At 44.7% G+C, this 25,196-nt stretch overlaps 1 long non-coding RNA gene across 1 annotated transcript in view; it reads left to right on the top strand.

The window, feature by feature from the left end:
• Positions 1-1,716, top strand: part of LOC139827304 (uncharacterized) — a 92,336-nt gene extending 90,620 nt beyond the window's left edge. The window contains exon 4 of the long non-coding RNA XR_011737801.1: positions 1,350-1,716. This is a non-coding gene — a long non-coding RNA (uncharacterized lncRNA). The remainder of the gene's footprint in view (positions 1-1,349) is intronic.
• Positions 1,717-25,196: the final 23,480 nt, after the last annotated feature.

Raw genomic sequence — 25,196 nt, 5'->3', positions numbered from 1 at the left:
TATTTGGGCAAGAAACCAAAAGATCTGAGCAGTTTTGTCTATACTATTAAATCAAATGTGCCTAGTAAATTTTACTAGCGCAGAACTTCCCAATTTTATTTTATTAAAGTTGGTCGGCATTTGAAGTAAAAGGAGTTTCAAATTTGCCTGTTGGGAATGGGTCTTTCCAGGAATTATTTGGGACAGTGCTTATTGGCATGAGCATAGACCAGGCAGAGGTTGTGCTAATGATCTGAAAGTATGGCTCATCGAGTTCCAGTAGCAGGGAACATTTCCTGACACTACTTAATTTACTAACACAGATGAAGCCAGAAATTGCAAGAAGCCTGTATTTTCCTCCCCTCCTGCTTGGTTGGTAAGAAACGTATGTCCTCTATTTAACATCTTTGGAGGAACTATTGGTATTCTGATTCACTTCTTTTCTGTCTCTTACACAATGTGGTAAAATATTAATATTTCGTTTTCTTAAATCCTTGTTTCTGGGTATAGCTTCTGAATGCAAATTGTCTATGTAGTCAGGCAAAGTGAAACTGTCCTGAAAGAAGACTTTGAGAAACCACCTCAGAAGAACTTGCCAACCGAAGCATTTAATCAGTGCAGAAAAGATGCAAGGTCAAAGCTAGGTATCTTAGTTGGTAGTTCTTCCTTGTTCACTGCTACCTGAATCCCTTGGCGTGAGGAAAAGAGATATATTGAAGTCTTCAACCTTCCTTCAGGACATGGTCAATTGGTCCTCTCTGAAACCTCCATCCCTGGCCCATGGAAAGACATACTTTGGAAGCCAAGAAGAGATAGACTGGGAAATTGAGCGTAGAAGTGGTTCAGGACCAGCTGTTTCTCTAGAGTGAGCTTTTTCCACAAATATGGAAAAAATGCCTCCATCCATCTTCCAGTGTTTCAGACTATTGAAGGCTTGTTTCTAAGTGTCCATGTCCAATGATAGACTCTCAGCATGTAATCTTTTTTTTTTTTTAAATGCTTTGTGGATGATTTTAGCAGACAAAATGTACCCATCATTCCAGTAAAATAAACTTCTTTATTTCCAGCCAGAGCATTTTATTTCTCTACAAATGTTGACAGGAAGGGTGACTCAAAAGATAACTGTAATCCAGGACTGTTGGCCACTTTGGATCCCACTGCTGTCACTCTTTATCATCATGTTGTTATGTTTGCAACAAAATATCTGTGAGCAAAGAGCATTTCTTACATGTTATCTAATTATCTGTAAACCGGGAGTTGATGCTACAGTGAAGGGTCCTCTGAGTTTGCTTTATCTGAAGATGTTGGGTTTTTTGACCTCAGAAAAATACACATAAATGTGTGTATCTGTTCCTCTCTTCTTCCTGCAGAGCATGTGGCAGATCCCAGTCCCATCTCCAGTGGGCATTGAGCCACCAGCAAAGTGGAGCAGATCCTGAAGGGTCACCTGTAGGACCAGCCATGCTGACAGAGAGGACATGTTTGTTCAGATGCTACCTTGAAAGTCTGAGCTGCATTTCACTGACACTTTCTAAATAAAGAGAATTATCAAACTCCCATCCAGGTGCAGTGGGGAAGTGACGGCCACAAAAGAACCTCTCCAGAAGTGAGAAAAGTACTTTGTCTGTGCGTGGACCATTTCTACACAACGCTGGCTGGTGGGATGAAGGACGTTTCAGTCTACATGGCCTCCACCTTCCCCTGCGGTTTTGGAAGAGAATTTAAATAGATTATTTTTGAAGAGAGAAAGGGCTGTACTCTCCCTCCTCCTCCCCCTCTTCCCACTGACATTTTTAGCTCTAAGCCTTCAAGCTGCGATAGGTGACAGTTGCGTTTTGTGGCCAAACAGCTTCCCTCTTTTAAATGAGACTTTCGAAAATAAAGCTCAACGGGAAAAAAAGTTGGCAAAACCAAATGCTGTTTTCATGGGGGCTTTTCCAAGACCACCACTTCTCTCTTTGTTGCACCTGTGACAACAAGACGCAAAAAAATTCAACTATAGCAAAGTTTCAAGCCATAGTTATGCAAAGTAGTTGTGTGTTTTGCTTCCCTTGCTTTCTTATTTAGAAAAGGAAAAAGAGCATATGAGAGTCTGAAAATACTAATTTTTCAAGTGGCTCTGAGCAAGATGTATTTAAATACCAAACATGATGAACTCTAGATCTCGAACTGATGAAATATTTAGTAGTCCTTCGTGACATTGATTAAAAATCTGTTTAAGACTGGAAAAGATGGTTATTGCCAGACCCCCACACAACACAGAGAAGAGGCTTCTGATCCAGGACCACTGTGTGTCAGTTTTCTAACTTCTGGTTTAACTACAGCATTTTTTGTTAGAACATGCTCAGTCTTCATTTGAAGTCCTTGGGTGATGGAGAATCCACAATGGTTCATTACCTTTGCCATCAGAAGAGTTGGCTGGATTCATCTTACCTAAATTTAAGTGTTTAACAGTGTAGGTGTCCACAGCTGAGCCCATCATCTGGGAGTCCCTTCAGATTCAAAGGAGAGAAAAAGGCACTTGGTGGTGGAATCCGTCTGCTCTGTTTTAACTGTCTGCTTTAGGAGTTCCATTGGCTATGTTGGTTGGGTATCTATTGGCAATATAAGGGCCTGGAGCAGCTGAACTGAGATGAAGTTGTCCACACTTAGATGAATGCTGCTTGACACATCTGACAAACATCTGACTACTGTGAGCCCTTTCTCTACTGTTCCCCTTCAGAAGTCTCAGCCCTGACACAGAAGGAGCAACCAAAACTAAAATAACTTTTTACTATCTTGGATAAATTGAAGGGATTGAAGTCTTTTCCAGACTTCTTGTCCCTGGAGCTTTTCCCTGTCAATTTAGAAACAACCTCTGTAGAGTGAAGGTTCCCAGATCAATTCTGCTAGTGTTGCAGGTAAGGCAATGCTCAGTGTCGTGCACACTGCCTGGGTCTTTTCCCCATTTTAGAAACACAGAATTAGTTACAGAATCACAGAATAGCTTAGGTTGAAATAGACATTTAAAATCATTGAGTCCAACCATAAACACGACACTACCAAGTCCCACTAAACTCTGTCTCTAAGTGCCACATCCACATGTCTTTTAAGTATCTCTATGGATGGTGACTCAGCCACTTCCCTGGATTGCTCATGCGAGCCACAGTTGGCCATTTTCTCTTCATTGATCTGTATAATTATCTGATACTCCATCTCTTTTTCACTTGTTTATTTAATGTTGTCAGCACACACTATCTGGAATGATTTGGTTTTCATATTTTCTTGCATTCTTGCTGAAGTCACCAAGAACATGGACCCAAGGACATGTCCTGTCTTCTGGCAATATTCCCAGGGGATAAGAATTTCCCAGTTTGAGTAAATTGCTGTGATATATCATAAACTAGTTCCCTAGTTTAATATGGGTTATGCTGACTGCATGGATTTGGATGCTATCACTGGTGACTGTATCATACAGCTCCTGGATTTTGAGCATTTTATGGCAACAGCTACTTATGCTTTCTAGCTTCGTAACTTCACTCTTGAACTGACAGATGACACTTTCAAGATTCTTTTAATCCCACACCTTGATGTTATTTGTGCCTTCAATTTCTACAACCTTCCTGGTTGCTCTCAGCTCTGCTGTTTCCGTGCTGTTGCTTGGGTCCAGTGTCAGGTTGACCAGCCGGGAGCTACTCCAGTGTCACTCACAGGTGTTGCAGAAGGCTAAGGTTGGCCAGGCTCCCTCCTACCACTCATTATGAACAAACATACAGTCCTCGGGTACAAAGGAAAAGGTTCTATTCAACAAAGTGCATAGGTCAAGGAAACCTTTAAATAGTAGGAGTCTGCAGGGGAGTTCATGGAGTGTGGTACTGAGTGCCTACAGGACTTATCTCACACAGCTTTAGTTATTTCCAATGGTAGATGTCTATGGCTGGGCTGCACTCTTCCTTGGATGTACATTTGAGAAGTATTTTGAGAGACCAAAAGTAAACTGTTAGCATATAGGTTTTAGCATGTGTTTTTATTGAGAAAAAACTTCAAGAACAATTGCAGGTCCAACTAGTCCTGTGTCTCTGGCAGTGGCCAGGGGTGCAGTTCCAAGGAAGAATGTGAGAACGAGCAATCATGAATGGCAGTTCTCTGCAGTGTTTTCCCAATAACTCTCACATGCCACCCAGAGGCTTTCTGAGCTGGATTGGTTTCTAGGATCATGGTGACAACATGTGATATTTTGAAATGTATAAATTTATCTCCCTTGAACTCAAATCTCTTTTGGCGCCCCTAAAAAGGTCTAGCATCCACAGTGTCCTGTGACAAGGAGATCTGCAGCCCAACTCTGCACAGGGTAAGAACTTTCTCCTGTTTGTTTTGAACATATCTCCCTCTTCTTCCGTTTGATGCCCCCTAATTCTTGTATTGGAAAAACAAACCAAGCCAAACCAACAAACACAACCCACAAAATGACCAGCTCCTACTTGCCTTCTCCCTTTTGTTTACATGCAGCTGCTTCTGGACAAAGTCTGAAAGCCAGGTAGAGGAGAAAAGACTTGATTGTGAAATGGATTTGATAGCTCTATGCCTTCTGCTACCTTTGGAGGCCTAGGGGAGGTGACCAGCAGTGGTATTATTAATATACACCCTCTCATCCCCACCACAACCGGTTTCCCTCACACAGACATTTTCCCTGGAGACCGTGTAAAATCTAATCACGCTCCCACCAGGCCAACTAGTTTTGGCAGAAAGACTCATATGAAGCAAGCAGCAAAAACCACGCAGTGAGAAAAGAAAAAGAAAGCTTTTCATGGTCCCAGCACTGAGTATCTGCTGTGTGACACACACACGCACCCTCTCAACTGCAGATCTTATCAGGCTGGACTGTTTCCACTAAGAGGTGTCTTGCTGTTCTCCTCTATCAGCGATGCACACACAGCAGTTGTGGAGTTTATAGACTACTTTATTTTGGTAAGCAATCTCCAGATCTCTGCGCTGCAAAAGGTCATGAATTGCTGACTTCTTGTTAAGAAACACGGCTGCAAATGTTACCATGCAAAAAGGGCAGAAAACTCCAGCAACTTTGGCACAATGCACCAAATGGGGGAGATGCAACGAGACCAGCTCTGGAATGAGGGATATCTTGATGGAACCTGAGGTTGTTTCATCTGCAAGGATGGGACATGAAGACAAATCTAGAGAAATTAATCTGCTCTGACCTGGATGACTGCAAGGGTTCATGACTCTGTGCACCAGAATCATGAGAAGTGACCTGTATGGTCAGTGCAAAGAAATAGGTGTTACAATCAGATTTAAGCCTACTGGAGTCTCCTCCATCTGTAAGCATGCCTACCCAGGCACCATGGGCATTTGGGAATGGAATTGCTGTTGCAGAACCCTAAAATGAAACAAGAAATGCATGGCTGGCAACTGGAAAAATCTTCCGCTTCACTCTCTGAGTTCTGCAGGTTGTGTGTCCCCTAGAAGCCAGATGCAGACAAAGCTCAGGGAAAGGATGAGCAGTTCAGCATTCGTGCACTTCAAAGGTTGGTTAGACAGAAGGTACTTGGAATGTGGGTCTATCTGTCTGTGCCTGTGGAGGGAGAGGGATGAGGATCTAAGCACAACTGTCCATGGATTCACTCACAGGCAGCAAGTCCTGTGTGTCTTTTCTGGAAATACCAAACCAGTGTGTGCTCTCCCAGGCTGTAGCTCTTGTGGAAGCCTCAAAATCACCAGAAAACAAAACAAATGAGCAAAAAACCCCCCTATCTAGACAGCCTTATTTTTAAAGCAAGGCAAAATGATGATCTCCTGTTGTGTTTGATGCTGGCTTCCCAGCGACTGGTCCCTGCCCTCCTCCACTGTGCATCTCCCTGTGGGCTGTCAGATCAGACTAGATGATGCTTAGAGGCAGGAGGAGAAGAAAAGGGAAACAAAGAAAGAATTTCACTGCACAGCTTACGATATCCTCGTGTGAGGGCTGGGGGCTGGTGTCAGATATGGTGCTGCCCTCACAGGAACGAAACTGGGGTCCCAGGTGGGAACCGACCTTCAGGGATGGCACAAGCCCATCGTCTGTGAGTTTGTGTTTGAATTAGATCATGAGCGGGGAGCTGGCAGAGAGCAGGGGGGGGCAGGGAGTGGTAGATAATTTATAAGTAATGTCTTCAAAGGAGCTCTGTTCTCATTCGGGACAATGGGAGCTACTGGGGGCTTCACATGCTCTTGCCAATCTGGTCACGTAAGCACAAACTCCCTGATTTGGTTTATGAAGAATACCCTTCAGTCTGACACTGACCTCTAAAACAAATAGAGTATTGCGGCACGCTGATGTCCCATTCATCACCGGGTGACAATGGGAGCCAGGGCCCGTGAGCAAAGAGCGTTTCATTCAGGGAAGAACTGAATCGCTCTGAAACACTTGTCGCAGCAACACTGGTACCAGCTCTGTGCTGCCCCGCGGGCACGTTTCTGCACCCGTTCCAAGATCAAACTCCCTGGGAGGCCTCGGGATGCCACAGCATCGTGGTTGGGTTGAGCTGGAGGGTGGGACAACCAGAGGGACCCAAGGAAAGCCAGGGAGTGAGAGGGATGAGGAGGTCCAGGCCAGTGGCTGGCCCAGAAGTGTCCCACTTTGCAAGAGGTGCCTCCTCACTCTGGGCTGAGCGAAGGGACAGGGTTGTGCTCGGGGGATAAAAGATGCCTGAGGGGCTCTGGATACCGTCCATCTCTGTGCACTTATGGAGGAGACCAAGAACTACAAGTGTAATACAGTCGTAGCGAAGGGCGATGGAGAGGCAGGGATGAGGGGTGGTGGGGAGCTAAGCGTGAAGCCTAGCTGTCCATGCTGTGCCATTGCCAGAGGGGCTGGCATCTGAAAACAGATCGTAACAGGGGCACTAATACCTCTCTAGCTAACTTTGGTGCCTTCTCTGTTGCAGTCATCAGCTCCAGAATGGATTTGCCCAGATACTTCTTTTGCCCACAGCTATCTTTGTTGCTACTCCTATGCATGAGGACAGAGGAGATGGCTGGTAGCAGGAGAGAATCACCATATCAGGCTTCAGAGGAAAGTACGCAGACAATTTGATGTCCTTTAATAGGAAACCAGGCCAGGCTGTCTGAGTGCTAAAGCGTGACGGTGCATATGCTCCCTTAGGGGTTTTTTCATTCACATTCTCCATCAATGGTTAATTCCTCCTGAATGGGCCTTGGACTATTTGGTAATTGTGTTTGCTGGTCACGTACTTAGATCACAAAAGCAATCACAGCTCTACATATGTTCCTCATAAGGACCTCTGCAAATGGCCAAAGTGAACATGCAGCGAGTCATTCCCATGTGCAGGTATTAGCATGAAGTGTGCAATTGCAGAGATTCCTTGAGCAAACTGCCCACGCATGTACAGATGTGTACGTTCGCACTTTCAACAAGCCCAGCCTTTTCTAGGCAGGCATCAAGCCTGAGACAAACACTCCCACACATTTTCAGAGGGTGCAGTTTCAGGGACAAATTCTGCCAAGGACTTGCCTCTCTGAGAAAGTGGTCTTGCACTGATGCCTGCAAGATTGTAATGTGCAATGTTATCTTTCAGCAGACATCTGTGTTAAAAACTGAAATGAAGGCATGGTAAAAACTTTACAATGCTGTTGCGAAACACTTGCCAAAAAAAACCCGTATAGTTGTTGCCGTAGGTTACTCCGAATTATGCCTGAAAGTAGTGTATCCAACAGCACCTGGAAGCAGACACATGGTCTCTAGAAAATCTAATTATCTCCTGGAAAACAGAACACCACTGCCTGTGTGAAAGGCTCAGTGGTGAGTGTAGGCCTTGTCTCAGCATTTGGGGGAATAATACGTGGATTCGTGATTTCTGTAGGTCGTGAAACCACGGTCTCCTTGCCAAGTGTGCAGTGGTCTGATCATGTGAAGATCACCCACCTAATGCTGGCTTGGCCTGCGAGGGATCTTAAATGAAGCAACCAAGAGTGGCTCTGTGACAATTCATGTCTTGATTTCCCATCTCAATGCTCAGAGAGGGACAGGGTGAAATGACTCAAGACTATGCTTATCCTCAGCTAACACAAGGCATCTGGTCAGTCAGGACCAGGGGATAGGAGAAGGTGTTATGGTTTTAAACTAAAGGAGGGGAGATTCAGGCCGGACATGAGGAAGAAATTTTATACAATGAGGGTGGTGAAACACAGTCCCAGGTTGCCCAGAGAGGTGGTGGATGAACCATCCCTGGAGACATCCCAGACCAGGCTGGATGGAGCTGTGAGCAACCTGAGCTGGTGAAGATGTCCCTGCTCATGGCAGAGGTTGGACTGAATGAGCTTTGAAGGTCCCTTCCAATGCAAATCGTTCTATGATTCCATGATTCTATGATTCTAGGATCATGGTTATTCAGGTCCTTTGAGACTGGTAGATAAAAGCTTCATCTTTCTTCTCCTCTGAGGTGTCCCCAGGAGGTGTCTGTCTGTCTCCAGGATGACAGAGGGAGGCTGGGTGCCTCGTTCAGCTGGCTGGAGGGTGGGAGATGGGGCTCTAGGACCCCCAGGGATATCCTGTTGGGTCAGCTACACAGAGCAGCATCACTGCAGCTGCTTAGGCAGAGCAGAAAAACTCAGATGGTGAGCACTGAATTAGTGCTCCAAGACACAGCCATTATTCTGGAAACCTCTCTGAGATCTCCTGCGGAGGGGAAGGACTGAATGAGACAACTACTGTCTGGCTGGTCTGCTGGGAACCAGCATGACCTGGAACGAGGAGGCTTCAGTCTCTGCACAAAAAACCTCTGTGTAAGCCAAGAGGGCAATTTCTGACTTAAAATTTGCTGTAATAAGAAGTAATATCCAGGGAGAGCCCAGAAGCTGTCTAACAGGGGTAAGAAGATATTATGCCATGCATCTGGGCTACTTTACAGATCTCACTGTTTGTGAGGCAGAACTTGAGGCCCTTTGGCTGGGGCTCAGCAGGTGGAGGATTCTCACTGGCATGCAAAAATAACATGATGAAAATTTGACTCTTTGATAGTAAGAGCATAAGAATAGCCATGCTGAGTCAGACAAAGTCCCATATCCTCTTTCCCACTGTGGCTGTGAGTAGCTTGCCTAAAGAAGGGTTTAAAACAGGATTAACACGTGTTTCTCTGAGTGCTTGCTAAAGCCCCAGCCACCTCTCTGAGAGGGATGTAGCTCCTTTATATTTACCTACCTTCATGGGATTTCTCTTCCATTAATTTGTCTAGTGTCTCCTGGGTCTACCTGGATGCTCGTGTACATTTTTAGCATCTACCCCTTCCTGTGGCAAGGAGTACCACAGCTGGACTGCCACAGCTGGAGTTACAAACCACAGGGAAGGTCCCTAATTCACTTCATCCCTTCAAAATCTCATGCAAGAACCACACATTGAGCAACACCAGCCAAACTGTAATTTCTCAGGATTATTTATTCTCAGGATTTTTTTTTTCCAGAAGTATTTATTGAGGATTTTGTGATAAACTGTGTTAAGAATAAACCGAGTGGGAAAGATGTGGTTTGGCTAAGTGAAAAGGCATCCCTCTGTCCTTTGAAGCTTTGCTATTGACGTCTGTGAGACTCACCCTCTGAGTGCTTCATGTGTGAGAAGCCCCCAGTATGGTGAGCACGGCTTGGTAATGTGGCAAAAGACACTATTGTCTCTGTGGGGAACATTCAGTATTTTGTGCTTCTGCAAAATGCCAAGTACTGTCAGAAACTCTCTGACTTGAACCTAGAAGTTACTGCAATCTGAACTATTGGCTGTGAGATTGCAAGTGCTGTGTTTATTTGCTCTGTGCCATGTTCTGTGCTCGTTCTTAATGGACATCATGTCCAAACCTTCTTCTGGTCTCTGGACTATTTCACACTGGCGGAACTATACTTCAATACACTGACCAAATTTCTTGAACCTTCCTACTTTTTTTTTGTCTTGTGCACCAGAGGCTCAGTTTAACCTTTTGCAATAACGAAACGCTCCCTGGGATAATGCTTGAAGTCTCTGCCTGGTTAGCAATTATTTAAATACTTCGTTATGAATAGGATCAAAGCCTTCTCTTACTGAAACACTTCATTCCCAATGCCAGAAGTTGTCACCGCATGACAAATGGGTCGCCTGTTCTCTTCTTACAAGCGTGCTCTAACCAGACAGGGCTGGGCAGCCTGTGGGACGGGGAGTTTAATTGATAACAATATTTAATTTCTAGAGTGAAGCACTTAAGGGAGGATGAATCTTGCAGCAACCACTGTGGTGTAGACGATGTATCTGCCTCTGACGGCCAGCCAAAAACATCTTGGTGCTCATGGAGAATGTCTCCATCAGCAAAAACCATGGCTGCATGCACCGTGCCGTGCCAAAGCACGAGCTCAATAGCTCCTGTCTCCGAGAGTTCCCTGAAATATTTCAGCCGGGCCAGTTTTTTTCTGAGTTACTGAGCAGCATAAGTGTCATCGTTCTTCCAGCTGATAGTAGCTATGGAAACCGTGACATCACTGCTGGCATAGCGATACATAAAAATTCAAATGGCTGGGGACCGGTTGCTAGGAGAGCGCCGCTCGGGAAAGTCATCGGGCAGGCAGCCAAGGGACCGGAGTCTGCTGAACATGTTGTACTTCACCCTGGTGATTTTACACTCCTCCCCCTACTTTCCCTTTCACATGCAAAGCTTTTTTCTTTTTTTCTCTTTGTCTCTTTTTCTCTTTTTTTTCCTCTTTTTTTTTTCTTTTATTTTCTTTCTTTTTTTTTTTTTTTCTTTCTTTCACTATTTTCACCTTTACATTATCTCAAAGATTTTGACATTGGGCTGAAGACCTGGCATAGTAGCTGCATGTTACCACAATGAGTGCAAGGTCAGGGACAGGTTGCCCAGAGAAGCTGTGGATGCCCCATCCCTGGAAGTGTTCAAATCCAGGCTGGGTGGGGCTTTGAGCAACCTGATCTAGTGGAAGGTGTCCCTGCCCATGGCAATGGAGTTGAAACTATCTGATCTTTAAGGTCCCTTCCAGCCCAAACCATTCTGTGATTTTGTGATTCTATGAAAGAAAACCACATAATGTAGGCACCATCAAATAAAAGCCACCATCAGCCACCTCCATAACACCTGTGTTATTATAAATATGCATTTTGGATCACTTTTGATCAAGTGTTTTCCACTAAGCTTTCTGTACACACAAATTAGCATAAAATCTCTGACCAAAAATCATCAGAAATGAAGGTAATCTGAAATGAAGATGAGAAGTAACCTCTGCAGCGAGAAAACTTGTATTGCAACAGATACGAATTTGGGAAGAGGAGCATTTTCTGGCAGTCTGAGTTGCACGTGTTTTCTGGAGAGCTGGTGGTTTTGGACCACTGATGGTCAAGGGAAACAAGTGAGGCAAGTTTTGTAGGGCAAGGTGTTGGTTTTGATTAGACCAAAATTGTTTTATTAGACCAAAATGGTTAGAAATAATGTCTGAGCAAGAAAACCTTTCCTCAGGCCCCGAGAGGATTTAGTGAAGTGGTTTGTTTGTTCCTTCCAGCATCATTGCTTGGCTTAATGAGGGACCCTGTGTACAGATCTGGTCACACGCTGGTGTGTGCATCTCCTCTGGGTCAACCTACAATAAATGCACAACTGATATGCCCATGCTACTGTGCAATATATTCAGGGGTCCAGGTTTAAATTTGTATTTCTATGTACGTATAAATAGACACACACATATACATATATATAGTATTTTGTTTTTCTCTCAGACTGAAATGTAACTCGCAGAGGAAGTCTGAGTAGATTTTCACACGACCACCCAAGTACTAACAAATGACAAGATCTTAATAAAGGCAATACTCATACTGATGAGTCCTGGTAACTGAATAAACAATGAAGTGGGGAGCTTTGCCCAGGAATCACTCATCAAAATTATTTTGTAGAGGGCTTTTCCCAGAAACTGGGTGTGCAAAATTCTTAGAGTGTAACCAGATACTGAGAAGGAAACAGAAAAGAAAAAAACAAAAGCCATTGAATAACTTATTATTAGAAAGCCTCTGACTCTTCAGAAATGCATGTGCACATGCCAGCCACCCACACGAACCCATACACAACCTGAAGATGCACATGAACATCAAAGAAAAATTAAGTTTTTTCATTTTTATGAACTGAGTTGTGATCTGTTAAACAGCTAGCATGTTCCACTCCAGACATGGTTGAAATTCAGCTTATTCACATTTATTAGATGTACAGGATAATGTACATTAGGTGCTGAGGTCTTCTCCACCAAGACAGTAGAAGTTTGAGTTAAGAAGAGATCTCTGGTGTGGAAGGATGTTCACCAGAAGTGCAGCGCACTGATTATCATGGATTTCACTTTCTTTGCTGTGCTGATACTCCCTCCAAGGAGCTTTCCTTGTCCCACCTGCAGCAGATCCTGCTTGCTCTGCCTTGGAGATCTGTATTTCACTGACCTGAGCTTTAGATCTCCTCTGAGTTGGATACCTCACTCACATTGAAAACTAAACTCAAAGATCTTCCTTTGCTAAAAGCTGCTCCTCCAGGAATTGCACAGCACCATTATGATACTGGTTTAGTAACACATTCATGTCTCAGTATATCAACTATACTGAAGGAAGAATAAGCATAAACAGGACCAGACCCTTCAAGTTTGGAAAACAACTCATCAATAGCTCCTCAAGTACTCGACTGTAAGAGTGGGCTTGTCCGAGTTGGCAGCTCTACCTGGAGGGTCTTCCAGCAGTCAAGCCACCTGAGTGTAGACCTGGGTCCTGAACTCAGCTCCGATACTGCAACATACTCATCAATCCAGATGGATCAGGTCCTGGAGCCATGTCACTCTGTATGCTTAAAGAAGCTCTACTAGGTTTCCCTGAACAACGCGTGATGGGTACATGCACTTCATTTCCATGTCCCTAAGTTGAGTGGCACTGAAGAAGAAATGAAGGGCTTTATGTTCATGCTGTTGCTGATTCCCAGGTCAACTGGTGCCTCTAGCAAAAGTATTGGAGTTGCAGGATAAGGACAGACATCATGGTGCATTCAAGGCAAATGTGAGCAGGTTTATGGATCTGAAATAGACACAATATAAAAGACATGGGCTTCTTGTGGGTCATAGACACTACTCCATCAATGCAACAGAGTGGAAAGTTGGTTTAAATTGGCTGCACTAAAACAACGACAATGAAAAACAGTCATCAGTGTGCTAATATATTTCTTTCAGAAGACGTACTTGGTACAAGAAGTGCTTGTGTAACTGAGGACAGTGCCACAAAACGTGGAATATGACATGGAGGTTGCACCTCCCACCCTGTTCGTGCTGAGCATGCTGTCTTTTTGAAATCAGAGTGTGGCAGTTGTAGAAGAAGGGAACTGGGTCTAGACTGGACATGGGTACACTGAATGATGTGTTTGCTGGTAGTCACCATTAGTTCTCTATCACCTTTTCGGTTGAAGGCGAGATAGACTTGGAGATCTGTGTTCTTCCAGTGCAGTCAGGAGAAGACTCACCATCATCTTCCTGTGGAATTAAGAATAAAAAAATTAAGGCCCTGAAGTAGACTGAAGATTTTCCGCTGGACTTCACAAACATCCCTCTGCTCCATGTAGTTCTTGAGCATGGTCAGTCTACCATCTTTTATTCTTCTTCTTGCTTAATACGATGATTGAAATGCTAACTCTCTTCCATTTTGTGCAAAGGAGTGCGTATTTCTATGGGATCAAGCTATTGTTTCCCCAGCTCACATTTAGGGGATGTGAAATACTTCGGACAAGCTGCAACATATTTCACTGTCATTTTGGCATAATGAGCAAGGATTATTTAGTCATCTGGATGGAAAACAACAAAATGTTAACCAACAGCCTCTTTTAATAAATATAGCCATAGAGGGATTTGAACTTGCCTCCTCTAAAATAAGGTAGGCATTTTATTGTCCATTAGGACACAAGATCTTTGGCTACCTTCCATGGGAATTTAAAGGTGTTAAATTAGCTACAGGAGGGTTTCACTATTGTTCTCTAAATGTGATGGGAGTGGATTTAAATTTACAAGGGGAAAAGCTAATAATTAAAAATTGAACATAAGGGCTATAAAGTACAAAATGGGTTCCCTTGGATTGGCATAAAAAAAAACTTTATGAAAAGTGGAGCTCCTACTGTGTTATGCTTTTCTAGAATGACTAAAAAAAAGGTTCTGTAAAGGTGTTTTTTGTTGCAAATTAATTGCTTGTGGCTTCCATGGAATTTACAGCCTCTAATGATGGCCCCATTGTGGTTTTCATTGATTATTTCATCGAGGGTTTTCCATCCCTTCTTCTTGTCAAAATCACATATAAATAAAGAGAAGTGTTGGTGAGGATGTTGTGAGAGCTACTAACACCCCAGATCTGTAAGACCTTAAGCATTCAGGGTATAAATCACAGCTTTCTCCAGTTCCTTCACAGATTTCATGCATTTGCCCCTTTTCCATGCAATGTCCCAGAGACCACTGGCAGCCACTCAGGTCAGCATGTATCATGATCTCCATCTGCCTGAGGTCTGTGGGTCATAGGGATGTGGTACTTGATCTACTTAGATGAGCTCTGCCAGTAAAGAAAAAAAATTACTCCTCCTAGGGGTCCTTTCAGACCAGAATAAACATTGTCCTGGTCTGTTTTCAACCCTTGACCACTAAACGAGAAAGACCTACTGGCACTGGTGGCATCCTAGTATTTCACTTCAGGACATGGTATGGGCTGGGGTGAATTGGTTTTACTGCAGCTTTACCAGGTCCATGTGGTGGAATTGTACCTGCCTTCATGTCAGGTCATATGTCCAGGCAGGTCTGGGATATGACCATTTGGGCCAGTAGACTCAGCACCCACCAGAAATGATAAGCTGGGGAAAGGTCTGCTGGCAACGCAGGACCTGCCAGCAACCGGGCAGAGGACGGAGAACCACCAAGGGAGCTCATCCTCACCTTCTCCAACAGGAAGTCCAAAGACGGAGGTGATGTGAAATCCCAGCAATCCCACATGTCCATGTAGAAATGCCACTATACCCCATCTCCTCATCCCATTTTTCTGCAAGCCAGCAGCTTGTTATTGTTCTTATTATCTTTAACTTCTGATCACTACAAAACCCTTTCTGCATTTTCTTAGATTCTTACCACTTTTGTGAACGAGGCAATTGAATTATGCTGCCTTCTTGGACTGGCCTGTTTCTTTCCCTGTTTCTCCTTTTTCACTGGTTTTTGTTTGGTTGGTTTTTCAGTTGTTGTTTTTCCATTCTTCTAAGCTTTTCTCTGCTCAGACTGAATTTCCTCCCACCTTTTCAATCCTAATATGTTTTCAACCACGTAATATAAACTTCAGGTCTCCTGGGACAGCTAACTTGGTATGGGGAACATCACACTAGTTATCAGTGAGAGGGTTATGAAGTGCCTATGGGAAAAAGAGAGTTATCCATCCAGGCAGACACTGTTGTGGCTTCAATAGAACTTCATCCACAGGACAATTTTTGAAGGGTATAGTAATTTTAAGCCTATAGGAAAGCAGAAAACGGGATACAAAGCAGGAAGGAGTTACCAAGGGTAATGCTTAGAGGTTATTTGCATAAGATAAGGGTGTTTGTACAAAAGCTGTGCATTGGAGCTAATCCCTTTGGGACACCATGAGACACCAATGTTAGTCAGGTCACTCATGACTAGTATTGGGCCAGGTGTCTTACTGATCCCACAACAAAAGGGGGTTGGGTAAGGAACGGGGAACATTTTGCTCAGCATACGTGCAATCTTTGTTCCACTGCTTTGGCAGGAATTCTGTTTCATCTTGTTTAGAATTTATCTGCAAATGAGCTGTTTAAAAATATGGGTTTCCCTTCCTCTTCCAGAGAAGAACAACAAGAAGTTGAGAGATTTTCGCTTTCAGCTTAAATTCCAAGATAAGAGAAGAAGGGATGGAAATCTGTTATTTACTGTTAAGTTGCTGCTATATATCAACATAGATGACTAAGCGGTACAATCTGGATTCAAACTTTCATTATCAATAATAGATAATTTCTGAACACATAAGAAGGTTTCAACCAGACCTCTTGATCCCTCTTGATCATAAATATTCAGTGCTTGCAGAGAGTAAGAATTGTGAAGTCGGTGCAATTCTCAAACAGAACTAGCCTGCATGGCTAGAGGTGTGTTTTGCAGCAGACTTTTTGCTCATTAAAGATCAGCTTCTACCATTTGCTCCCCAGCACATTAATCATTAGCTGTACATGGGTGGAGGGGAAGTGATAGATGTTCAGGTTTTAGCAGAACTTTTACCTGTTGAAATAGTCAGGTAGTTATGAAATGACAGAAGATCAGATTAAAGGCTGTATTGGAAATGTTTTCAATGGCATTTCAGTTCAAAAGAGCAATTCAGAGTACCTGTGACTGCAGGTATCCTGATGTCAACCAGAGGAGAACCTCTAGTTCACTGTTCAACAACAACTGCTTTTTTCCATTGACTGGGTAAAGATCAAGGATCTGATGCCCCAAGTTTATAAAAAGTCTCAGTTTCTCACTGTTTTCTTGAATTCTGGTTGTATACTCTGAGCATTAGTATCTCAAGGTCATCTTCACCTGGGATGTCTACTTGGATGAGCCAAGTGGCAGACTAATCAGTTTGATCCAGAGCAAGACAGCATCACCCTGGGCAGTCAGTAGACCTGGACATTGTCCTGCTGTCTCACATGGGCTCTTTGCATTGCCATTTCTCCTCCCTGTCTCCAGTTTCCCCATATGCAGTGAAAAGACAATGACTCCAAAACCCCTTCCCCATGTAGCAGGGACACAGGGAAGAAAGTCACCCAATAACCCTTTTAACTTCACACAGGTGCCACATCACGTCACCAGCAGCAGGTAGATGGAGACAGCGAAGCTGCCACTTGGATTCGAACCATCCATTCCCAACACACTGGACTTTTCCAAACCCACAACACTGGTGTGAGGCTCAGCGAAGGCAGAGGTTCTTGGACAGAAAGCCTGGGATGATTTCACTTTGCAAAGTGTTTCAGTCAGCAGCCAACCAGACTCTTACTGAGTATTCAGCATCTTATTTTTTATGCAGATAAAAGTGTCAAAATTCCCATGATCTTCAAATAGAGCGTACAGCCCTGAGTTCATATGTAACGCATTACTATTAGATGGAAATACTTGCTGGGCTCTGTTATTAGTAAGATTCAGAGTTTTATTTTTTTCAGAGCTTTATTTTTAACCACTGTATTTTATTTTGTTTTATTTTGGTGTTTCAAATAAACATTTCAGTTTATTCAAGAAGAGAAATAAAGTCTGATCCAGGACAGCTTGGTCTACGGCTCTTTCCACAGCATGGAAAACCAGAGATTCGGATCCAACTGTGTTCCTGAACACAGACTTGGGAAAGGAGGGGTGGTGGTGAACTGAGCTCTGCTTTGCAGCACCGGTCCCAGTTTCAAACATAATCACCTCCAAATGTTGCAGATTGGATCTCTGCTGAAAAGGAGAGGTGGGTTTGTTGGGGAAGAAGCGGGCCAGAAGAAATATAGTTGACATGATGGGATGAAGCCACGCTGGGAGGAAGGGGTGACAATTATGGTGCCCTCTGGAGTGGCTGCAGCTGCAAGCAACATGGGAAGGAGTTGGCTGAGCAGCGATTTGCACAGGTCACAGTTGTATCCTGTCCTCGTGAAACCATCGTGCCGTGACTCCCAGGATGCCCTGAGCCCGCGTGTGAGCGTGGGACCTGAGGATGCTCCTGGAGCTGGCAGCTGCATCCATAGCTGGCTGCCTTCTCCCAGGGCCCTCCTCACCTGCGTTACATACTTCATTGCAAACACAAACTGCAGACCAGGATCCTCAAAGGGGTTGCTAACAACTGCGGGCTGATTTATGAGTTGCTGTCAGATGCGATGTGATAGAAGGAGGTTTGCAAGCTTTCTAGGCAGACCAGGTGGTTCTGAAGAAACCTCTCTAGGTCAGGGCTGTTGGTGGTAAGTACCCTTGGCTAGTTACAGCTTGGAAAATTGTATTTTCTGCAGCTGAACATCTAAAGGAACCTGAGACCAGGAGGAAATGGATGGGCGGTGATTCTTCATGACCCCGTCTCTTGCAGACAGGATCTGGATTGCTGGGGGCAAGTTATTCCCTAATTGAGCATTACCGGCATCAGTGCTGTAGCTGACCCAGCAAGCCCAGTCAGGGACCGTGTTCAACCACATGAACTGAAAACAAAGTAGTCACCTGCATTTTGAGAGACAGTGGTAAACATAGTGAGCAGATGTTAGGATGAAGGTGAAGGGTAAAGCTGTGATAGAGCTTCTCACTTTCCTCTGAAGCACCTTGTTGTGGTCACAGCTGCAAGCGCAGTGCTTGACCCAGGGGCTGCTCTAATACAGTGATTTCTTTGTGCTTGGCCCAAAATCAGCTGGCTTCCCTGGGTCAGCGGTCAGCAGTAGAATGTGCAGTGCGTGAAGCAGAAGGAGAGGCAGAAGGCCTCCGTGTGGGTCTCTGCTTATCTCATTTGAGATCAGTGTAGATGCCAGGAGTGAGATAGATAAATCCTACCCTCTTGTCCATGAATCTGCCTCCAGGGGTCAATGCCAGAATTACAGTTTCTCAGCATCTCTGCTGAAAAGCTCCAGACCAGCTTTCTAAGTGGGGTGGGCAGATGGCATCCATCTGAAAGACTCCATGGCAACATTTGTCATGGTGAAGAGCCACCAGGCTAGAAGCAACCTTCTTGGCTCCTTGGAGCCCCAACACCACAAGTGACAAGTCCATATGCTGTTTCCCACAACCTGCGAGTCTGTTCACATCTCATTGGGAGCTACACTGCGATGCTATAGAGCTCCCTATTTATATGGTGTGGCTTATAAGCTTCTGCATTTGTCTCTCTATGTGTGTGCCAGGTTTCAAGTCTGTGAAAGGTCTCTTTGGTTGCCCAGGAAGGTCAGGATCCTTCTTTGCCAAAACTCTCTCTTTCTCAGGTTTGACCATATTTTCCACTCTGTTTTTGGTGGGAATTTAGCTTTCAGACAACCTGTTATAAAACTGCCTTTTTCTTAGTCTCCCTCTCTCCCCCTTTCTTTACCTTTTAATTCAAACAAGCCCGGACCTTCCACATACTGACCCAGGCACCAATACGGATCCAGGCAGTCACACTGGGATTTGATGTACAGCAGGCAAACACTGAGCCCAAGGCACACAGAAATATTCCCAGAACAGAAATCCTAAGATGAGACACTCTGTGCAGTTTGCCCAGAAGTGGGAGTATTTCTCCCAGAAAAAACCTTTTCCTCCAGGGGCTCAGACTGCTACAAAAAAGAACTCTTTTTGCTGAAAGTGCATCTGTGCACCATGTATCTGTATCTTTGCAGAAATGCCGGCCAAGCAAAAAACAAAATATTCACCAAAAAAAATCTCCAAAAAATGAAGTTTAATCCAAAAATACATCCCAGCCATCTTTGCCAATTTGCACTGCCCAGCTCCACTTTGTGTAAAGGCTGTAGGGATCCCTCTGAGCAAAGGCACAGGTGCCAGCATGGCTGCACCCTCCTGCAGTCACGCTGGAGGATTGCTTATTTACAAGGAGACAGGGGAAATTGCTCCCAACAAATTGCTGAACACCACCCCTGGCCATGGAGGGCAGGGGGCTGAGCTGTGCAAACCCGAATGGCCCTGACACTGCCAGGAGATGAGATGCTCTGACACGCTGCTGCCTGAACGAGCTGGGCTTGTTGTCAGTGATGGATGCTGGCACATTCCCCTGCTGCATCCCTTGGCGGGGAAGGAGGGGACGCAGCTGGCTGAGCCATCCCTGCTGGGCTCACGTGGAGTGAGAGGTGGCCATGGCAGGTCCCCGTGGTAAACCCGTGGCTGGCAGGGCTGGCCGCCACTGTCTCACTGCTAATAGGATCACGGCTCAGGGAGGGAGCTGGGGTGGCTGCTTGATGCTGGCCCCGTGTTTCTCCTCCTGAGGAAGAGTCGGCTCATTGCAGGGCATGTGAGAGAGAAACCGAAGCTGGATGCAACGCAACAGGGGAGGGCGAGCAGCCAGGCTTCCCCCGGGTCTTTTCGCTGCAGGGTTGGCCTCTGGAGCTACTCCATGCTGTCATTAAGTAGAAATTCCTCCTCTAAGAGGTTTGCACCGGGATGTGAGTTCAATGCGACTCCTCCTTGGCCCCCTTCCCAGTGCTGAGTTTGGGTTATGAGTCAGGGAGCAGGGAAAAGGAGCCAGGGGATGCCGTCACGCTGCGGGGGCGGGGGGAGATTTGCACACCAGAGCCTTTCTCACACACGAGTGGTGATTAGAAGTGACTTTTACAGGTGGAAATGCCCCCACTGAGTGCTGCTGCTTGACCCTGCCATTCTAGAGACTTGGGACTCTCTAGTCCCAGACAAGGGACCCCAACACTGAGTTTGGCTTTGGGCTGCAGAAATATTCCATCTCTCACTGTGATTTGGAGCACCGTGACTTTTCTGGTGTTCTAAATATAGCTCATGTGCCCTTACATCAGTTGGTAAGCATCACCTGGTCCCACCAAGGGGACATTTAAGTCTGCTGGACCTGCCAATCCCTTGGTGTAACTCTATAACCACTCTCCATATGACAGCTTTGGAAAGGAGAAGGAGGTGTTTCAAGTAACTTAAACATTTCCTTGGGCCTGGTTCTGAAAAAAAAAGCTCTTGGCTGCTCTGCATGGAACCAGCTAGAGATCCTGAGGGAAGCTCAGAGTCGAGGTCTTGTAGCAGATGCATCTGTGTCCTTACTCCTGGACCTGCTATTTAATGGGGAAAGGACAAGATAGATGTGCGGGACAGCACCCTGTTCAGAGCTGATTAAGTTACTTCATTTTTCAGGGGACAGATTTTTAGCAGGGTCTGTAGTGATAGGACAAGGGGTGATGGTTTTAAACAAAAAGAGGGTAGATTCAGGCTAGATAGAGGGGAGAAATTTTTTACAATGAGGGTGACGAAACCCTGTCCCAGGTTGCCCAGAGAGGTGGTGGATGCCCCATTCCTGGAGACATCCCAGGCCAGGCTGGACGGGACTCTGAGCAACCTGAGCTGGTGAAGATGTCCCTGCTCATGGCAGGGGTGGCGCTGGATGAGCTTTGGAGGTCCCTTCCAACTCAAACTGTTCTGTGATTCTATGATTCGATGAGGCACATCTTGGTCTACTTCATATAAACCAGGGCAGAGTACATTAAGAGGTGAGACCCATCTACTGCAAGGCAGCAGGTGATGCAGAGCTTCTCCCAGCATGGGCAGGGAGCTTGGTTCTACAGTAGCATTGGGAGTGACCCATACAGGGTGCAGTGCAGGCATGAATTGGATCCAAATGGGGCTTCAGAGCAAGCTACAGATCAAAGCCATACATCTTGGGCATGGAGCTGCTTGAAGACTCAACAGCTTTGCCTTATTCAAAAATCCCCAAACTGGGACACTCTGCAGTCCTGACCCCCTTCAGAATAGTGCATTTAGAAGAAAATAGTGCATTTTGAAGAAAATACTGCATCCCTCTCCTGAAATCACATAAAACCCAGAAACCAGGGTTGCTGGCATCTGCTTGGATAATTTGGCTGACTGAGCATGACTTTGATTCATTTATTTTTTGAGAGGGCAATATCTGGCTCAACTGGAGGCTAATTCCCTCCCTCTCCCGAGATTGTCTTTAATAGCTAAATCTCAGCTCTCTTGCTCGCTCTCATACCTCTGGAAACAATTGAATCAATTCTTTGTTTATAAAATGTCTGTGTTTGTGTACAGTTGACAAAACCTGCCTGCCAGATCTCAACAGCATTAGTATTTGAGGAAAATTTTCACTTTATTTTGTGTGTGTTTTCCACTCTCCAGCTTTGCACACCTTTAGAGAAATGGGAAATGAAGTCCGGAGTGATATACACTACTTACTTTAAGGAATTCAGGTTCTGACCTAAATCCATTTTTCATCCAGTCCTGAATCCAAATATACATGATTTTCAGAAGCTGATAGCTGGAGCTGGACTTGAAACACACAACACAGACATCTCTATGACAGATACAGGGCCTAAAGATCTGCTTTAATAGCTGCTTTTCAGGTGTCTGCTGCTTCTCCTTCCCCCATCCCACCAGCTGAGATTAATTTTCTCTGACCTTACTCATCTGATGTGCAGAGGATCCGTGCTCTTTCAGGGAGCAGCAGGATGGCACGAAGCCACCTCTCCTTGCAGGAAAAGTTCTTCTGATCTATTTTGGATGTCTACATTGGGTGAGAAGAATCACACTAGGACCTCACAAACTTTTAAGAGGACCTGAAGGTAACTTACTTTCATGAAGACAGTCACCTTTCTTTCAAAAATGCCACAAGTCGGTGCTGGAAAAGCATTGAACAGCTACATCTGATAGGCATATGTGAGAGTGGGGCAGCTGGGGCTCACCAGGGACAGGGTGTGCGAGAAGAAACTGCGATGCTCCGTGAGAAGGACCCAAAAGCTGTGGCTCTGTGCAGGACTTCAGATGTGCCTCTCTGCTCCAGAGAGCTTCAGACTTATACAGAGACAGAGAACTGAAAAAACTACTTATGTTTGTCCTATGTAAAAGTAACACAGTGTAGTTTAATCAGTTCAGCTCCATGTTCTAATGTTAGTCTGGCAAAACATCACAGCTTCTCCCACGCTCGGGACAGTCACCCTGGGCAAACACAGCCCAGCACTAGCATGAGTTTTGTCTCTCCTGTTCAACCTTTGGCCACCAATCTTGTCACACTTTGCTGCTGCCAGCAATGTTCCCAGGGTTCAGGGTAAGTCACTGCCTGGGCTTCATACGCAGGTCCCCAAGGCTTTGCCGTCACCAGAGACCCATCTGGCACAGCTGTTCTGTCCCCATCCCTCATAGAAAGAAGCAGAGATTTTGAAAAGAAAAAAATGAGTACCCATGCAAAGCCATTCTGGCACAACCATGATGTCTTTAACTCACGTCCTTGATTTGTTTGAAATAACATCCTCATGCAGACAAGCTGTAAATTCAGTTCTGTCAAAAAATCAAGTTAATCCCTGCGTTTCTTGATGCTCGTCAGACAGTTTGCAGCTGGCTTTCAAGCTCTGAGAAGTAGTCTCTATCATGTTTTCTGTACCTTGAGTTACCCAATAGCTGGTCACGTCAGGGTACTACTTCTGTGGAAGTAAATTAAAGAAAAAGTACTTTCCATGCCAAGATCTAGGCTGCAGAGAGCAGTCTAGGGCAGTTTTTTACAAACCGATGCGTTTTCACTGCCGGGGGACGTTGTGAAACACATCAAATAGGTGGTTGTGGTTTAGGAGAAACGGCATTAGCTTGCAGAAACACGGTACCTCCTGCAAGGGAAATGAGAAGGGCCTCAGCTACTGGTTGCAAAGAGGCCACACTAGCCAAAGAACTACTAAATGTCATTAATTGCTTTCAGCTCTCAGTCCCTGTGCCGTGGGTACATCTTTTCCCTCCGCAGCCGGTAACCACCAGCACATCTTGCTCCTTGCCTGGGGAGACCAAGCTCCTGCTGTATAGACTGGCTGGAAACTGGTCCCAGCATGAGAGAGTTTGAAATATGCTAGTACATTTGAAAAAATACAAAACAAAAAGCAGTGAAAAGGAGCCTTATCTTTAGGCTGATAGAATGTGTAGCTATTTTTACCTCAGCATACCTGATTTTTATGAGTGATCTAAGGTAAACACGACGCAAAGGGAAGGTAGTGCGGTTTTAGTCAGTAGTAAACCTCTCAAAGCTGACTCCAAGGAGGGGATAATCTTTCCCTCGTCTAGTTTGTTTGGAAAGAAAAGTAAACTTTCTTGTTCCCATTGTGTGTTTGCCCATTGTATGCACATTGGTTCTCAGTGGTACAAAGTAGAGCTTTTTCTGCAGTGCAAATCAATCTATAAACATATTCACTTGTTTCTGCTGCTTCCTTGACTTTAAAAGATTAAGAAAAACAAACCAAACCAAAACACCAAGAAATTACCTTTTGTGGTTGAAACTAAGCCAACAATTAAGCACCACGCAGCCACTCGTTCATTCCTCCCTGTGGGATGGGGGAGAGAATCACAAGAGTAAAAGTGAGAAAACTCATGGGTTGAGATAAAGACAGTTTAATAGGTAAAGCAAAAGCTGTGCACACAAGCAAAGCAAAACAAGGGATTCATTCACCACTTCCCATGGGCAGGCAGATGTTCATCCATCTCCATGAAAGCCAGGATCCATCATGTGTAACGGTGAGTTGGTAAGACAATTGTCATAACTCCCCTTCCTTCTTCCCCTTTATTTACTGACCATGTTGTCACATGGTGGGGAATATCCCTTTGGTCAGTTGGGGTCAGCTATCCCAGCAGTTCCCCCTCCAAACTTCTTGTGTACCTGTAGTCTTCTCACTGGAAAGTTCTTGAGTTGATATAGACATTGCTTGACAACAACCAAAACATCAGTGTATTATCAACATTATTCTCATACTAAATCCAACACACAGCACTATACCAACTACTAGGAAGAAAATTAACTCCATGTCTGCCAAAACCAGGACACTATCTTTGCCAAAAGAGCATTTTCAACTGAATTCTGCTGCACACGAAATGAGATCTCTGTTTTATAGTGAAAGGAGAGACTTTATTTCTATTCCTTGTGAACATTCAAGGTACAATATGTTCTGTGCAGAAGGAGGATTATCTTCTGCTACATCTTGCAGTCAAGGACTCAATAGTTTGTGTTGTGATCAGCACAGCAGTACAGCCCCCTCCCCTTGTTTGCAAGGGGAGGTGGTGTTTCTACAAGGCAGGTGGGTAAAATAATAATAATCAGAATTGAGCTAGGCGTGCAGCCTCATAAAACACATTTCTTAAAGGCGCTTCTGGTCTGAAGACCAACAATAAAAAGGAAAAACCGACCAGACTTTAGACTAATTCACTGGGTTGATACAGTGTAAAGTGATGCTGTAGATACAAGCACTATCTGTAACAGATGATTAAAACCATATCAGCGGTAACGTTTATAGGCGGCTGTATCTATGGACTGATTAACCATTTATGAAAATACATAATAATAACAACAGTGTCCTAATCCTTTACCACCTGTTAAAAGTCCTGTGGTGCAAAAAATTCCTGGAAAAAGACATCCCACCCTTCATTAAATAATATGGTGGAATTTTTTTTCCCTTTTAGCTTGCAAAGAAGGTCTGGATGGTGCAAACTACACTGATAGAGGAGAGGGGAAGACACGTGTAAGCTTTCTGCAAGTA

This window comes from Patagioenas fasciata, chromosome 2, assembly GCF_037038585.1.
Source record: "Patagioenas fasciata isolate bPatFas1 chromosome 2, bPatFas1.hap1, whole genome shotgun sequence".
Lineage (NCBI taxonomy): Eukaryota > Metazoa > Chordata > Aves > Columbiformes > Columbidae > Patagioenas > Patagioenas fasciata.
Note: the sequence above shows the minus strand (reverse complement) of the source record. Positions and strands in the feature narration are given on the sequence as shown.